The sequence below is a fragment of the Phyllostomus hastatus genome, unplaced genomic scaffold, assembly GCF_019186645.2.
Source record: "Phyllostomus hastatus isolate PE091 unplaced genomic scaffold, TTU_PhHast_1.1 phas_scaffold_12, whole genome shotgun sequence".
NCBI classification, from domain to species: domain Eukaryota; kingdom Metazoa; phylum Chordata; class Mammalia; order Chiroptera; family Phyllostomidae; genus Phyllostomus; species Phyllostomus hastatus.
The window spans coordinates 18,854,897-18,868,738 of NW_025334007.1; the positions used below are offsets into that span (position 1 = coordinate 18,854,897).

General features: G+C 40.8%; 1 protein-coding gene across 5 annotated transcripts in view; it reads left to right on the plus strand.

Annotated features, from left to right (window-relative positions):
• MID1 (midline 1) overlaps nt 1-13,842 on the plus strand; it is a 395,135-nt gene that overhangs the window by 239,059 nt on the left and 142,234 nt on the right. For 2 of the 5 annotated variants that reach the window (XM_045855992.1, XM_045855998.1), the window contains exon 1: nt 708-950. The exons of the other annotated variants lie outside the window; for them this stretch is intronic. The gene's annotated coding sequence lies outside the window, so the exon portion shown is untranslated. Of the gene's footprint in view, nt 1-707; nt 951-13,842 lie in introns of those variants that run through there. 5 annotated transcript variants of the gene reach the window in all.

Below are 13,842 nucleotides of genomic sequence, written 5' to 3' on the forward strand. Positions count from 1 at the left end.
ATAGTGAATGACAATCCCACTTATTTAAGTTTTTTTCTTAACCAAACAGCAGTGCTTATTTTACTAACAACAATTTTATTCTCTAAAATTATGCCTTGGGTCCTCAACAGACCGAGATTCTTGTTCATTTGCTGCATTTCAACAGGTTTATGTGCACGTCCTTTAAGACTTGATTTTCTTAGATATACAGTTCATCTATATGGAAATGAGGCAGGTGACATTCGCCCCTTTGTTTGCTTGTTTCAGTTAAGGTGCACTACCTAACAACTTGGTTTCTGCCCCAGTAACTGCAGAAATAGGACTTCGGGTGCAACATTTTCAAACTAGGGTTGGGTCCCGAGTAGTTGCACTTTCCTGGCTGAAATCATGTTGCACCTTCCAAATGCTCTTGTGTTTTTAGGGAGCTCTTAAAGGGAAGGCCTCAAGGTCCGAAGCTAGTTAAGCCTGGAGCAGACTCAGAGCTGGGAAATGAGAATAGGACTCATCTTTTATTTTTGGAGCTTTGGGCAATATTTCCAGCTGCTTCCAGTCATTTAAATCTTGCTAGTTCTCTAATCCTCGCGGAGGCAGCGTCTCCGACTCCCAGGGTCCACCCCTTCCTCCTGATTGGCCGCGCTCCTCCAGAGGCCCACACCACCCACCTACGACGTCTCCGAGACCCGATTTGAAATAGGAGCCAGGCGGTCCTCGCTTCCCTGCTCCCGACTTTTCATAGGCTGGGGAAGAAAAGCTTGAGAAACTTGACATTGCCTTGGGCAGAGTGCATGTAGCAACAGATCAAAGGAAAAGCGGAAGAAAACGTGCTCTTTGCTGCCCGTGGATCTCGCTGAGTTGCTTTTGTCTTGCGGGCTTCTGCTGGGTTTGGTGTTTCCCCTCCGAAGACCGCAGCGTGGGCTTCGAGGCGGCTCACTCCCTGCCGGATGGGTCATGGAATTCTAAACATGAGGCAGGTAGGCTGCAGGGGCTGCACGGGCGGGTGGAGAGGGAGGGCGCAATTTGGGATCCCTGGGATGTTACTACTCCGGGAGCGGAGCGCTTGCTGGCTTCCCACATGCTTCTCCCAGGCGGGCTGTTGGGCGTCGAGACGGGGCTGCATTTTCCTAAGGGAACCAAAGAAGCAGATTTTCCGAGGTGCGCCCCTCCACCCCTTCAATCCCCCCCTCCGCCCCTTCCCACTTTTTCCTTTACTGGTGATTGGTGATGTCAGGCATTCATTGTAAAGGGCTTAAAAGCGGTTTGTAGAATATGTAAATCAACTCCAGTTTGCAGTCCCTGGAATGTATTGTGCAGGATCTAGCTCGAGCTTTTAGCCTGTATCCTATGCTTTGGCTTAGAATAAAGACAACTGAATATGCTGAAAAAGAATTACACGGGGCCTCTTATCTCATTTTGGCTCCCCATTATCAGCACTTACTGGTTTTATGGCTGAAAAGGCGGAACCAGCTCCTAATGAGCACCGACAACCCTTCCAGAAAAATGCAGAGCTGTTTTTTCTGTTCTAGCAGTTTTGAAAGTGTGTTGCTTCTGGACGTGAGAAGACAACCCCGAGAGTAGTGAGAGCGGAGAAAGGGCTCAGGGACTCCTTAAAGGAGTCTTTGAAGAGAATTTACACCGGCAGTTTCTTCCATGACTCCAGGGCATGATGATACAATTCCTTATCAGCCCCGGCAGAGTTTTACAGCTTTGCCATTAAGCAAAAGAAAAAGAAAAAAGTGGATGTAGGACACTGAGAACAAGGTGTAATTTACAACTCAGTCACAGTTATGGAAGGAGCTTATGTCAATATTTAAATATCAAGATCAATACTCAGAAGGGGAAGACAGGTCTAGAATAAAACGTGCCAGTAGGCCGGCAAAGGCTGAGAATTACAAGGAGTAATTGCTTTTGCCAGCTCTGAATGAATATGGGTAGGAAAAGTTAACATCTTCATTTTTTTCTTCTAAGTTCCCCCGCCGCCGGCCACCCCTGCGTGCTTTGGGGGAGGTGATTTACATAGGAAGCAAAGTTTCCATTTAGGGGCCTGGGGCCTGGGGTTTAGAGCTTCCTGCCTCTTTCGTACAGCTTAGGGAGGTGAAGTGAAGGGGCCAATGGTCAGGCGCAAAGACCTCTGCCCTCTTGCCTCTTTGCTTGCCTGGTACATCTCAGTGAATGAAGAGAAAGCCAGCCAGATGAGCAAGTGCCCTGTGTTTGCAATGAATTGCCTTTGCCTTGCTGGCGACTGGGGCTGAGGCTCAGTTTCCTTAAGTTCTGCAAACTCGCAGTCCCACCACGTTCTTTTTATGTTGAGCAACCAGATGGGATGGGGACACAAGGAATGAGAGGCCTAAATAGAAAGGATTTAAGAGGGAAACGAAGCACGTATACCGTGTTTGACAAAGGTCCTTGACTGGAACAAAGAAGTCATTTGATCCTGTGTGGAGCCACCTGTCCTCTCCTTGATGGTGTCTGAGCTCAGTTTGCAGAATCCGTGTTCCCACACAGTGCCTCTGGAGCAGCGGCACTCCCCGTGCTGGAGGCCAAAGGCATGCTGTCCGGAGCTTGGCATGATTTTTACCATGCCCAGCTCATTGTGGCCTTCATGTGGACTGGGATTCAGCCCGGTATTGAAGTGTTACGGGTACACATGTAGTAACTTCTCAGTTATCTACTGAACGGGCACCTTTTTGTCCCACAGCTCTGTATGTCTCAGAAATGTCTGGTTTGCTTTAGTACTTGGAAAGAGGGTGGTACGGGGTGGGGTGCAGGGGAAGAAAAGAAGCAAGAGGGGGGGAAAGTCATTACTCATCCAAAGAATCCGGGAGTCCGGCGTTTCGGGAATCTAACACATGGTTCCAAGACAGTTAGAACAAGAATGTAGAGGGTGGCGACATGGTGGAGATATTGGTGTGGGTTAATCCTAACTTGATTTGAGTTTCTCTTGGGGGGAAACCGACTGTTTTGCATCCAGGCAGGGTGGATCACACCTACCAGCCAATGAGTCGGCTCAGCCCCGCAGCCCCACTGGCCTCACAGGGTTAACTCTCAAACAGGTCCGTGTGTCATCAGCTCAGCAATGAAATCCAATCTGTCCACTGAGGAGTGATCGGTCCCTAGAGCTACACAAATGCCGAACAATGGCGTGGTAGCCGAGACCCTTGGCACTGACTACCCCGGCGCACCGACTAGCCACAGTGCATAGCCAGAAACAGCACAATTAGAAAACTGCTTGATGGATGATGAGATTCACGAGGGTTTTACCTCCTGCCAGGCTGGCAGCGAAAGAGTGGTATAGAGGTGTCGTGTTCTTTGAACGTTCCTAAGGTCATGCCACGTTAGGCCAACAGAAAAGCATAAACCACCCTCTTTGCCCTTTTCAGGAAGTCATTTTCAAGTGCGGGCCAACTTTTCTCTGCACTCTGATCCTAAGTGGGAAACTTTCCTGAAACTTCCTTGGGCAGGAATTTGCCATGTTCCCTCGGCAAAAGGAAAGGCACGGCCACCTGTTCTAGAAGCGCAGCCAAAAACAACAGGTTTGCCTGTGGCATTCCCACAACTGCAAATATCCTCTCCAAATAGCACGCCACCCATTGTCCGTATACATGAGAAGAACAAATAATTCTTTCTCGATCTGGAAAAAAAAAAAAAAAACAGGTTCTCGAGACAAAATTGCCTACCAGACACATTTTGTCTTTTTAATATCCTGAGGACTTCAGAAACTACACCAAGAGAAGAAGGTGGCCCCCTATTTCTAATGGACTCAAGCAAATCGCTGCAGTTGCCTTATAGTGTGAAGGGAAAAAGAAGGTAGCCACCCAGTGCAGCTGCTAAATTCTTGCAAGGACAGGATGGTGCCATTATAAGGAAGCTGAGACTTAGTTTGCTTAGCCTGGTTTGCATTCTTTAGATTGGAATTAAAATGCCCAAGGACATCTGGTTTAATAATGAATGTCTTTGTATTAATCTTTCCTTTGAGGATTAGAAAGTCCTTTACAAACACAATCTATTTATTCTCCGCCACATCCCCAGGAGAGAATGAGGTGGCAATTTGATCCTCATTGAACAAACGGTGAGGTGAAGTCAGAGAAAGGTGAAGTATAAAGATACACAGCAAGTTGGGTGCAAGTCTGAGGGTGTATACTACCCACCCAGAAAAACAAACTACCTGGGCAGCTTTGGAATCACCCAGTGATAGTCTAGGGATTAAAACAGAACTCTCTTGAATGTCCTGTTTCTTACTCTGTAACCAACACGTAGTATCCCAAGTATATTTTATGATTTGCTTCATTTCAAAGTCAAGCCTGTAAAAGTTTAAAAGGCATTTCCGTTCTCATTCGTCCCAGCGTTGAGATCAGGCAGCTTTTATGACATCAAATAGAAAGATATCGTAACTAACCGGAATTTCAAATATGTGTTTGAGAAATGTTCCCTTTCGGCAGATTAAGTTTTTGCATGTGGTGTGGGGGTCCAGTGTCTTTACTACACATTAGAATTTCCATTTCTTCCCTGCTATCTCTCCTTTGCAGGGGATGTTATAATCATGAGACTTGCTGTCCAGTTAAAGATCCTTATTGGTTAATTTGAAATATTTTTGAGTTATCCTTTTCTTGCCATTCGTTATGACCTACATTAGTAGTCCGCTTGTCTGTGGACCACATAGGCTGCAAGCAAATCCTGTAATTGGTAGTTGCATGTTATCCACAGACATTCCAGCAAGTTTTAGGGCTAAGCGTGTATGTAGATGTCTCAAGGCTTTGATCCCTTGTGTGGTAAATAGACATCCAAGGTAGCTATGGCAACCTGGGCTGTGTGCATTGGTGAAGGAGGGGAAGGGATTTGGTCACTGGACAAAGAGTAATTTTTTTTTTAATTAGAAAAAGGTGGAGCCGATTGGGACATTTTAAAGCCCACATTATTTGATGATCCCTGTTGATCTAAATCATTTGTATTTTTCTTGATGGGCAAGAAGAATTAATGACTGACCGTAACCCGAGTATTTTGCAGATGTACCTTAAATGCCTTTTAATCAAGTGGTTGCTGTTTTCAAAAAGCAACTTATAAAATGAAAGGGAAGTCCAACATATTATATCAGTATCCCTATTGTACTTAGTCGGAGTGTTTGCATTTTCAGCTTGGTGGCATTTTAAAGAGAAACGACTACGATGCGATTGGTTGGTGTGTATTTCAGTTCTCCACCTGCAGAGGTCAGGCTTGAAGTGTCTATAACGGAAGGCCAGGCAGTTGGACGCCACTTCTGGGAGGCATCCGAGGAAGAGGGAATTGCTCTGCTTATTTCGAACAATTAGTTAGCCATTCTTTAATCTTGTGACCAAAGCCACGATGAAAACAAGTTCATTCGAGGGAGAGGATATCAAATACTCTGTCATTAAAGAAAGGGCTGGAAAGCCAGGTCAAACTAGAATCCAATCTCCATTTAGATATGGGACAGTTTATTACCAGGACTCTCTCTGGCTCATTATCGACTTTTATTTTGTGTGAAAAAACTAGAAGGATTTTTGCCCAGTTTTATGAAGTGGCATGCTTTAGAAATTTCTTTAAACAAAAGGACAAAATATTAGGAACCCCCCCAAATCCACAAGATTTTTTCCCTCCAGAGGAAAATATTCTGTTGACACAGAATATTAGGAGCTCAGAAATGGGAAATGCTGAAAAAATTCTTAGAGGGGACTTTCCTAAACACAAACCAACAAAAAAAAAAACGTAAGAACTTATCTGCTTTGTGCTATAAAATAGAAGTTCTGAGTAAAGAAGGCAAAAATAAAATGGGAGAGGTGCTGATTATTTGTAGTACAAATGGCTTTGAAAATTTTATATACATACACTCAGCTGTTAATGGTGAATATAATGCAAAGGTTCTCCATCATTTCTCTTATCATTCAAGGATTAATATATTCCTTAGTTCATTCAATAAAGCTACTTTAAATGATTATTATCATTCAGCCAGGCCACTTTTAGGCTACAAACGCCATTTTGGTATGGTCCCTCCCCTCAAAAAACTTTTGAGGATCTAGTGTATAGCTTATTGTACCAATAGCACAGTGTAAGTTATTCATGGGAAGAATGCCTACTTATTAATAACTATGTGTGTATGGATAAGAATTTGCTTGGTAAATTGATCATAGCCAAAACTTGACTGAACTTAGTAGACTTGAAATTATTTGTAACTGCGAAATTTAGTTAGTTTTAGCCAAATTAATTTGTATGCATTCATGAATTCCTAGGTAAATTTATCATAATTACTAAATAGTCATTTAAATCATTGTCCTTAATAGAGAAAAATCACTCATAGAAAGTTTCCAATCTAAGAATGCATTCTACTCTAAGAGTTTATTGTTTGAAAGCCGGAACATTTTCCAGTAAGAACTGATGCGATGATTTGAGGCAACCTCAAAACACTACGTAAAAAAATAGCCAATCTGATTAATGACAGATTCAGTGCTGAGTTTTGAGTCCATGCCTCCATGTCGCAAGTGATGGAACACAGAAGGACAGAGAGTTGTCATACTTTTGGGAACAGGCCAACCTTGGCAGTATTTGAAATGGGAAGAGTTTGTAGTAGTTTTCACCTTTCATTCTCCATCCTTCAAGTATCTTCTGGGTTCTACTGGAGTGTCTCTCCCAGTCCTCACTTAATATACAGTGACTTGGGCTTTTGTCATTGTCCACCCTTTCCTCCTCCACTTCCAACCCGCACTCCTTTTTCCTCTAGAAAACCCAGAAGTTGGGAGAGAAGCGACACGGATGAGCTAAAGCTCACGACTCTTAGCCCTTTAACCCTTAGGATGAATCTCTGAGTGGGAAAATAGCGGGTAGTAGAGCCTGAAGCTGCAAAGATCAGGATTGCCCTTTTAGGGACATTATGTGTGGGGAAGGTCGTGCCTTTGGCAGGCAGCACTTGCTCGTGTGCCTGCCAGTGGGGTCAGACCTGTTCACTTGTTTTTTGTTTCTCAGCATCCTGCCTGAACTTCTGGATTCACTGGGGTCTTTGTGAATGACAGCCAGAGAACCACAGGGGGCTGACCATGTGAGGGGAGTGATGGCATTTGGGGGTTTGGATTATTTGTAAGTACACCCTTTGTAAGCCGAACAAGCTGAACACTGTCTCTTTGGATTAGAATACATGGAAAGGAAATAGCTGGAGCCTCTTCTTATCCACACAAGTAATTGAAGTGGTATATGCATTTCCAGTTAATCTTTTGCCTATCTTGGGACTGAGTTAGTCAAGAACAAAACTTACATCTTAATTACCTTTAAATCCCCACGTCCAAGCACAGTGCCTGGCACACAATAAGAATCACTAAATATTTTGCAGGCACATGCTGGATGAAGTTTAGCAGGAAAGGGAATGGAAAACGCTTCCTAAGATCAGAGGGGATATGAGGAAGAAAGGTTATTTGAAAGCTTGGGACAATAGCAAGGACTAAAAAAAATTGAAATTAGAGAAAAATTAAAATTTATTGTAATCGCTTAACCATCTCCTCTGTTCGCTCGTGTTCTGGGTGAGGATTGGCTTATATTCCGCAGGATGTAGCTACAGAAATGGTTAAGAAATGGGATGTGCCTTCCAGTAGCTCAAAGCCTTAAAGCAAAGATAGTATCTGCTGTTTACTCTTATTGAGCCCAACCTGATGTTTTAGGCCTTTGGCCCATGTGCATTTGGTTTATTTTGCCAGGTAAGGGGCATGCCTAAGGTCACTCAGCAACGAAGAGATTGTTTCTAGAAGACTGAAGTCTTCCACTCGCCATGCATATGGCGGCCACATTTTCTGCAGTAAAATTCAAGACATATGCTGGACAAAACATTTTCACTGCTTCTGGGTGTGACAGACCATGTGAGAGTTATGGTCACAATGATGAAATAAAAAGGTTTCTGAGACATTGAATCATTTATGGAGACAACAGGACTAATACATTTTCAAAGGGTCCACGAGTTAGATGATATTGTCTGTCACATGTCAAGTTGTGGAATGTGGCTTCAGTTGTATGCATTTTGAAGTGGTCTTCTCCAAACAATTAAGAGGCAAGAAGCTGTTTGTGGACAAATGGAATTCATCCAATGCCCTGCTGAGTTACCAATAACTAGATGAATGGGTAGTTAAAGCAATATGTCAATGGAAGGCATCACCAAATATTAGAAATCTATTTATTTGCACCAGATCAAGTCTTCTATAGGAGATGAATTAAGAATTAAGACAGAGTACTAGTTAAAGGTTTAGTATCTGTTTAGTTACCTGTTTATTTAATGTGCTAATAAATTCCAAGACAGTTCAAATGGATTGATGGTTTATAATAAGACAGGAATCGGGGAAAAACCAATCACCTTTAGGAGAAAATACCATCTGAAAAATCCAAGTAGCCAAATAGTCTTGGATGTGAGTTTTGTGCTTCTTTTGTCTGTATATTCTCTGCTTTTAGATAAGTGTGAAAATGGCAGAGAGTAAAAACTAGGAGGATTATGTTTATACAGAAGAAAGTTTAAGGAGTGAGATGAGCCCTTTTCTCTACAGATTAATCACCTATGCTTTCTGGAAATAGTGCAGACAAGGTAAATGGAACAAATAGAAGGAAGAAGAAAGTGTGAGTCATTTTAGTCAACATATGGGGAAAGCAGAATAGAAAAACTGGCTGTTCAGTGAATGACTCACTTGAGGGGTTTTGTTTTTCATTTTTAAATTGTGTAATTTAAAGTGGCTTTCTAAAGAGATTGATGCTGCTGCCCTTTCTATATGGCTCTGAGTGAAAGACAGAAAAAGAGTTACACTGAGTGAGATGGGAATGGCTTTCCGAATAGAGAAAGACATGATAGTAGACTATTAAATAATGAATATTTATTGCTTACTGCTTCTCAGCCCGGAGGAGACACTTTCTGAATATTTTCAACATTTCCCCTTTCTAACATTTCAGCTGTCAGAATTGAATGGTTCACATGTAAACTACATTGTTTTGGTTTAACTAACAAAGAGAGTGATGAGACATGAATTGTTTGTGACAGCCCCGAACATTGATAACAGAAGACATTAATGCCTGCAGACACAGCCTACATGGTCAAATTCTGGGAGCAAAAATGCTTATTATGTTAGGCCAATGTGCTTTGACCTAGTTTTGCCTTTCTGCTTGGAAATTATGTCAGTATTAGTTACATCATCCCTAAGGATGAGCAATTTCACATTCTTGTTTATTTTAGCATCGTTTTATGAGTTTTGTATATTTAGTTCTGACCTCCAAGAAGCCAAACTCATTTTCATTGACTTGCACTTCCCTTTTGAAATGAGTCTTCTGCACAATAGAGAAGAAGTTGTGTATTAACAAAACAATCTAAGATGCAGTCTTCAAAGACCTTCATTTCTTTTTGATTGAGAGCCACTGCCTTCTTGAAAGCTCCAAAAGGCCAGCCAGTTTTCTGCTCTTCAGAATTAGTCATCCTTTCTTTGTCTTATGGGGATAGAATAGATTACTGTGCCTAAGACTGCCATAGTTGAAAAAGAAAAAAAAAAGCAAAATATGCCGATGGGGTTGATGGGACATCTCCCAGCTTGTTATCCTTAAGTTTGCCCATTGCGTATTTCTCCTTTATTTATCCAGTAGAAAGTAGCCCGACATATTTTTCCTATTTAATATTTTTATTGAATAATTTTCTAAATGAATTATTTCCTCAGTTGATTTCAAAAACATCTTTTTGGCCGCTTAATGCTTTATATCACCAGGGAAAAGAACCATTTAATTCTTTCACACATGTATGATTTCAAATCTTCAAAGAGTGTGAGTTCTTCCAGTGATCAACTTACACCGAATTTACAAGTATAATTTGCTACTAAAAGACCTTGAATAGCTTTTGGTGCACATGTTTGAGCATTCCTTATTAACAAATGCAATCAGACAAAAGTCTACGGGATGTGCATTTGTGGTTCCTCCTCAAAAATCGACCATTTGCTCCTGTTTTCTAATTAAATCCCTTTGTTGTAAACTATTTTTCCAATCCCCTGCCTGAATGCAGAAAACCTAACAAGGGAGTGTCTCCTTCAAATCACTACTAAACTAACTGAATTTGAACTGGGTAAATTGCTGATTAGCTGCGGATCATTTTAACAAACAGTAAGAAAGTAATTGGGATAGGCACAGGTCCTGTGTTCCTAGGAGGCTTCAGACATTTGAGTCAACTCAGTATTGTATTCCATGTCTGATCCTTATGCTAATTTGAATACTAGTATCCTGAAAAAAAGAAAAAAACTTTTTAGAGGATTTCTGGAATCCCTAATTGGTTTAGAAACATTGCCATATCTAAGTTGCCCAAAGTTGTGAAATATGCTCTATGTCTCCTATAGTGACAATACACGTATATATATTGACAGCAGACTCTAGAAATGTTTCTGATTGTTGTAGGCAGATACAAACACAGTTCCTTTATCTTGCATAGATAGTGGCCTTCCATATACAGTATTTGCACCCTCTTTTTCCACTTTATAAGATATCCAGGTGATCTTTCCATAACAGTACATAGAGCTTCCCCCCGCCTTTAAGAAAAGCTGCATAGCACTCCATTGCGACAGTGTACCATATTTTGTTTGACCCTCCCCCTACTGGACACATGGGTTGTGTGCAATTTCTGTCATGAAAACAATGTGCATAGAAAAGCCTCGTGCATTCACCAGTTTGGGCGGGGGCAGGTGTGTCTGTATTATAAACCCCAGAAGTGGGGTTGCTGGGTCACAGGGTGCATGCAGTTTCTCATTTTGATTAATAAGTAAAATTGCCTACCCAGTGACTGCTTCCCCAGACAGAGCCTCCCCAAGAGTGCATTGTCCAACTTGTACATCTTGGCTGACTAATACATGGAAAAAGGTTCCACTGTGTAGCTGTCCATTTCTCTTCTAAGTGATGTTGAGCATGTTTGTACATATATAAAGGCCATTTGCATTTCTTATGGGTATACATATATAAAGGCCTGTGCAGTATCTGTTCACATTCTCTCTTTCAGGTTGTTCTTGATACTCATTTCTTAGGCTATCTGTCTTTATAATCATTCACCAAAGAGCTATATCCTGTTGGCTGTCCCCAAGTCTAATGCAAATAATCCAAAAGGGACTTCTGTAGTAATATAGCTAATTCTAAAAATTTTATATGAATGGAAGTGGAGCTGTTTCACAGCAGACATTCATGTAAGAGTCTAGATTTCTAGGTCTGTTCATCACTTTCTATACTACTCTTTCGGTAGTGAATGTCAAGGGGCTGAGCTTTATAAAGCAAAAATACCCTCCCAAGTGTTGAAAGCTTGCTCCTGAGGGTCTAATTCTAGGAGGATGCTTATGTTATTAGTACTCAGTTTGTTGGAATCATGACCACTTTCTAAGGAAGTAAGAGGTTCCACTTAAAATACTCAAGATCCTGGAAAGTCTTTAAGAGAATAGTATCTACTTCTCCTCTCAGAAAGCAAATGTCAAGGTGCATCATTTATAAGGGCAATTGTAATATTTCTGCATATTCGGGTGGTTCTGTATGAGCCTTCTTAAAGACTGAGGCTTTATGATTAAGACTAGAGAACAGTTGCATGGGTCTGAGATTTCAATGTATATTCTTTATTTTAATAAGGAAAATCATTTAGTGTTTATAAGTATGCATAACAAGTACTTATCATTTTATGAGACTGATCTAACTACTTAATCATGTGCAATTCCCCTGTAAAATGAAAATAATAGTCATAGCACCTATATTACAGAGTTAGTAAGAAGAGTCAATGAGTTAGGATTTGTCCACCACTTGGCATAGCACCAGATACAGAGTAAGTTCTATGTCCGTATGTGTTAAATAAGTTATAGATTGGTGGTTATCAAGAATTGTGAATGGTATGAGGCTTTACCCTACTTGCAAGCCAACCATTTGGCCCGCTACGGTTTCTTGGACATTGGCAGAAGACATGAGACTCCTGGGCATAGACAAAGCACCTAATCACTGATAGAACAAGTAGCACGAGATTAGTATTCACATTGGTTCTCTTTGCCTCCTAAGGCCAACAGGGCAGCACAGGTAGATGTGTGGGTGGTGGGTTTGCCTCACAGGTATGGCGAGATCCTGAGCTGAGGGAACCTGACTCTCTTATAATGGACAGTGAGCACGCCTGCCCATTGCTCTAGGGAGAAAGATGCTCTCTCTCTTTTCCAGGACTATTCACTAGACAAAAATCCTTGAAGAGGTAGTCTGGAACAAAGGCTGCCAGTGTCTCTGCTTGTAAGATATGCAAAATAGCAGGAATTCATGGAGAATTTTCTCCCAATAGTAGTCCAATGAAGTGTCTTTCAACCTTTGCTCTTCAGAGCCCTGAGAGTTCCATGGAAGAGAACCACGTGGGGCAGGAGGAGAGTGATTGTGCGCAGACGCAGACACGGGGAGAGGGGAGACATGGGGGAACAAGAGCCATCCTCCAGTGCCCTACCATTTCAACAAGAAGAGCTGGGTGTTTTATTCTGCTTTGTGACTCTTCCAACATATTGAGCTTCTGATTAAGTTTTCATTGGAACAAAAGTACCTTTCTTTAAGAAAAAAAAAAAAAGAAAATGCCAGGTCTGGTACAATGGTGTTTGACATTATTTTGACAGTGATAAAATTACTGTTTAGATAAGAGAATCACTCCAGGCAGTATATTTGAAAGCCTTATTATCAGAGACCCCTTGGGTGAGGATGCTGATGAGTCACTTTCTAGCTTTGTGACATTGGGTTGATTCCTTAAGCTCTCCAAGTTTTCTTGCCTATAAAATGGAAATGCAGCCCTGGCTGGCGTAGCTCAGTGGATTGAGCTCGGGCTGTGAACCAAAGTATCGAAGGTTCGATTCCCAGCCAGGGCACATGCCTGGGTTGCAGGCCACGGCCCCCAGCAACCGCACATGGATGTTTCTCTCTCTCTCTCTCTCTCTCTCTCTCTCTCTCTCCCCCCCCCTTCCCTCTCTGAAAATAAATAAATAAATCTTAAAAAAAAATTTCCTGTTGTAGATTATGGCTATGTTGAAGATCACAGGTTAATAGAAAAAGATATCAGCCCTTGTTTATAAAGAGCTTGTACTCACTACTTTAAAAGATGAATTTTGTTTTATTGTATTTTGTGTGGATAGTTGTATATTATGATTATTTCAACAGATAAGAAATCAAATAGATAATAAAACACCTTTATTAAATGAGGTGTATCTGCATATGCATAGAGAATTTTATAGAGAAATTGGCACAATACTTGATCTTGTCCTGATATAGTTTGTTTCACTGAATTCTTTAATGGTAGAGGTTTTAAGACATTTAAAGAATTCTAAAAGAGGCAAAAAATATATAATCAGTTTTTAAAATTTAAATTATATGGTAAAAATAATTATTATTTTATCATAAAAAACTGCATATTTTTTAACTTAAATTATATTTACAGGGTAAAAACAATATCTTTTATATTTTTTATAGCTTAATATATTATATAACTATATGTTTCTCTTTTAGAATTAAAAGGAGGGTAAATATTATTGTTTGGAATACTGTAAATAGCATATTCTTATTGATATTAGAATTAAAATATATATCTTATATTTACATATAAATTACAAATTACCTGAAACAAGAATGAACTATACAACTTAATGTAAAAATTAAATATTTCTATATTAGTTCTACAATTTAAATTCTAATTTTGTTTTTCACCCTTACCTCATTTTATTCAGAATAATATAAGTTGTTACAGGATGCTGGAGTTTGGACATAGTTGTCATTCATTCACAGCTATAATGGCCCTGAATATAATCGCCCATGGAATTGGACAATTCAAATCCACCAGGAATGCTGAGTCAATCCAAAGTGAAGCATTTCTTCCTCAGGAAT